This window comes from Bufo bufo, chromosome 1 (assembly GCF_905171765.1).
Source record: "Bufo bufo chromosome 1, aBufBuf1.1, whole genome shotgun sequence".
Taxonomy (NCBI): Eukaryota; Metazoa; Chordata; class Amphibia; order Anura; family Bufonidae; genus Bufo; species Bufo bufo.
In genome coordinates, this window is record NC_053389.1 from 400122978 (window position 1) to 400127246 (window position 4269).

A 4269-nucleotide genomic window follows, 5' to 3' on the forward strand; every position below is an offset into this window, starting at 1 on the left:
GTCTACCCTCTCGCAGGTCTGACCAGGGGGGGCCTCCTTTTCACTCACGTTCCTCTTTCATGGCTGCTGTGGTATGGTGGGGTGGGTAGGAGCAGTTCCAACTCCATCAGCAGCAACTTGAGTCTAGAGTCGCTGATGAGCAGCTTTCTTCACCCACATAGTGAATAGACTACTCACCAGCAGCATCTGGACCTGTAGCAGGACCTGAGCCATCAGGTGGTGGAATACTCGGACAGCACCCTGCCACCCCACATTGAAAATCCGCTGGACTACTGGGGAGCCAAACTGGATTTGTGGCTGCAACTAGCAGAGTTTGCCCTGGAAAAGCTGTCCTTCCTGGCCAGTAGTGTGGCATCAGAGTGGGTGTTTAGTGCGGCGGGGGCTATAGTTACCCCAAGAAGAACTCGCCTGTCCACCCAAAATGTGAAGAGACTAACCTTTGTCAAGATGAATCAGGCGTGGGTCAGCCAGGATTTCCGCTCATCAATGCCTGATGCATCAGACTAGATCATCCATGGTGCCACACCAACTCTTTGACAAAAGAGACCGGTTTCTTCTGGCTACCTGGCTCAGTTACTATTCTTGATGCCAAGTGCTCCTTCTTTCACCCACCATCTTTAGCTGGTACTGGTATTTAGTGTTAAGCGTGAATATTCTAATTGCAAATTTTTATTGCGAATATCGGCACTTAGAGAATTTGCGAAGATCTAGAATATATTGCTATATCTTCGTACTAGCGAATATCCTAGATTTCTTTTTTTATCACTAGATAAACCTATAATCTTTTATCAAATTGTATATAGCTGCTCTTAGGCTGAGTTCACACGGGAACTTCGGGCTTGGGATCGGTGTTCTGTAGATTGTATTATTTTCCCTTATAACATGGTTATAAGGGAAAATAATAGCATTCTGAATACAGAATGCATAGTAAAATAGCGCTGGAGGGGTTATAAGGGAAAATATACCTTAATAAACTTTTATCATAAGTATTTTATAAGGGAAAATAATAATGATCGGGTCTCCATCCCGATCGTCACCTAGCAACCATGCGTGAAAATCGCACCGCATCCAAACTTGCTTGCGGATGCTTGCGATTTTCACGCAGCCCCATTCACTTCTATGGGGCCTGCGTTGCGTGGAAAACGCACAATATAGGGCATGCTGCGATTTTCACACAACACATAAGTGATGCGTGAAAATCACAGCTCATGTGCACAGCCCAATAGAAATGAATGGGTCCAGATTCAGTGCAGGTGCAATGCGTTCACCTCCCGCATTGCACCCGCGCGGAATACTCGCCCGTGTGAACTCAGCCTTAATCTTTATTATCATCCATACCTATTTTTTTTATAGTTATTATTTTACCTATCATTAATAAACTTTTATCATAAGTATTTTACTACCTTATTAATTTCTTCTTAGAGATGCTATATTATTTATTTTTAAAATAAATCATTATCTATAACAGACAATCACACAAAGGCTGTATGCCAAAAGCCAGGTATGTGTAAGCCAACAACCTATCCATGAGACAGGTAAAGTCAGCATACCCTACAATGGCAGCCTTGTGTGCAATAAGACATTCAATTTTTTATATTTTTTTTTGAAGCCCGAAGAGCGTGCTTTCTCACCCGTGCATCAAAATCGTGCAGCGTGCTACACAAAAATAGTGCTCAGGTCGCGGTCTATCGCAGGCCCTCTCCGAAGAGAAGAGCCCCCCACAAACCATTCCCAATCCCTCCGGGGCCGTTAAGCTCCTGCAAGGGACTGAGACAAAAGGCCGCCCTCAGCCGAAGCCAAGGGTACGCCAATCTATACTCCCGGCTTTCGCCTAGGCTGCCACCCAGGGCGTCAGCCAGGAGCTTCCACAAGGTCTGGACTCTCCCCGGAGGGAGAGCCCAAGGGGTTTGGCAGGGGGGTGAGGAACCAATATGGCCACACACACCCCCCCTAGACCACAAGGAGGGGGTACCCGTAAGGGCGCCGCAACCTTGAAAAGGTCCTGAGACAAACAAATGTGTAAAAGTGCACACAGTGAACATAAAAAATACATAAGTGAATGAGTGCCATTAAGGCCCAGTCATTCGGCCAGAATTATAAAAATTCCTCTCTTGTCAAGGCCGAAGCCGAGCCAAGAAGAGTGGTGTGCTAAAAAATGTGAAAGTAGAAGTGCGTGCTAATGTGCCATCACCCAGAGGGCTCCCACCCCCAGTGAGTTCCGGCACCCCAGGGTCACTACTCCTGGGGCACTATTGCGCTTCGGGCTTCCAAACTACTCAGCCCCTTGGCTTCGATGCAGCAGAGCCCTTCGTCACCTAGCTGGGCACCTTTAAGCCCATACCGTACACGCTAGGAATGCTGTGTGGTTCACCGTTCTCCTCCATACCGTACTGCAAGCCCGCAGACCACAATATACGGCTGGAGTTTACAGTCTAGGAGCCAGGCTCCACCGGACTGATAAGAACAGATACTACACTTGATCTTAGCCAAAAGGCCGAGAAGCGATGCAATAAGACATTCAATTTTTTTGATTGAAACGTCTTTATTACAATCAGTCATCATACTTACATACATTAGTACTGTGACGCAGGACAGGCCATGAAACAGTACATAATAAATTACTTACAATCGTCTTTGCGAGCATGGCATTGTTATGTAAAGCACAGGCTAACCTACACTATACCTCGCAATAAATGCTACACTAGCATACCTATTCAATCACAAAACCTTCCAACAAAGCATTTAGACAGTGATGAGGGAACGGGAGGTGGGAAGGAGGGGGTAGGGAGGGGGGATCACGTGCCCTTCGCTTTATTGAGAAGACAAATACAAACGGGGGGAGAGGGGGAAGGAGAGGGGTTTAGTCCTCTTCTTCTTCGTCGACGTCCAAGATGTTGTAGTCCTGCAGCATACTATGGATAAGTCTGCGGCAGTCCAGGACGGACTTGTTCTCCCTCCTGAGGATGAGCCGGTTCCTAGCAAACCAAATAGCGTCCTTAAAACAGTTCATAAGGCGCCAGGCCTCCTGGATGGCTCCAACAGTATGAATCCCATGAAACAGTCCGTACAGCACCGAAGTGTGTTGCAGGCTGTTCCTGGGCACTGAGTCTTTGAGTTCATGTTCCAGGGCGTCCAACAGGCGCTGTGCAAAGCGGCACTCCCAAAACAGGTGATAAGATGTTTCCTCCACGAAGGGGCACCTGGGGCAGTACCGGGTTTTGCACAGATTGCGGGCATGCATGAATGACCGTATTGGCAGACCGCCCTGAATGGCCATCCATGACAAGTCCTTATGCCCGTTGGTCAACCTGTTTGACGACACATTAGTCCAAACTGTCTCTATGGTGTCGTCATGGATCCCTGGAACTGACTCGACCACATCCTTTGCTCTGATGAGTTTGTGGATAGTTTTTGGCTTCCACAAGTTGGGTTTAAGGCCCTCCAGCTGGTGTTCCCTCACAAACCTGACGACGTCCCCGTAGAACCAGGGAGCATGCCAGTTGTAAGGGATGGAGCTGTCCCACTTGTCCCAGCCCAGACCCCTCCAGAGGGGCAGGAGGAAAAAGCGAGACACGGCCTTGCCCGCAGAGCCGTTGGCAGTTCTCAGAGTCCGGCGAACGCTGTCACAAACAAAGGCGATCCGCAAAATAGTGGGCAGGTCCGGTATGCCCTTTCCGCCCTTGCGGGGCTCTTTGTACATGATGGCTCGCTTCACTCTGTCCATCTTAGATCCCCAGATGAAGCGAAACACTGTCCTGGTGATGGCCCTGGAAACGGTGGCAAGAGGGGGCCATGCCTGTGCGGTGTATTGGAGCACAGGCAAAACTTCATTTCGCAGGACGAGTGCTTTACCTTCAATCGTGAGGTGTCTAAGGCTCCATAGTCCAATTCTTTGGTTGACTTTGGCCAAGCGTTCTTCCCAAGACTTGAGGGCTGCGCCTTCCTTCCCGAACCAGACTCCCAGAATTTTGATGAAGCCCGATTTGATGGTAAATGGGAAGGGGGCAGAAGAAGCCAGTTGCCAGTCTCCGAAGAGCATGGCTTCTGACTTGCCGCAGTTGACTTTGGCCCCTGAAGCTTGTCCGAACTCCTCGCAGGTCTGGACGAGTGCAGTCACCGAACGCCGATCAGCGCAGAAGACAGTCACATCATCCATGTACAGCGAGCACTTGACCTCGTGGTGTCCAGGTCCTGGTGCGGTGATCCCTCTGATCTCTCCATTCTGCCGGACAGACTCCGCGAAGGATTCTATAACACAGACAAAAAGGA

At 49.1% G+C, this 4269-nt stretch overlaps 1 pseudogene; it reads right to left on the reverse strand.

The window, feature by feature from the left end:
* Positions 1-2419: 2419 nt before the first annotated feature.
* Positions 2420-2506, reverse strand: LOC120987331 (annotated as a pseudogene).
* Positions 2507-4269: the final 1763 nt, after the last annotated feature.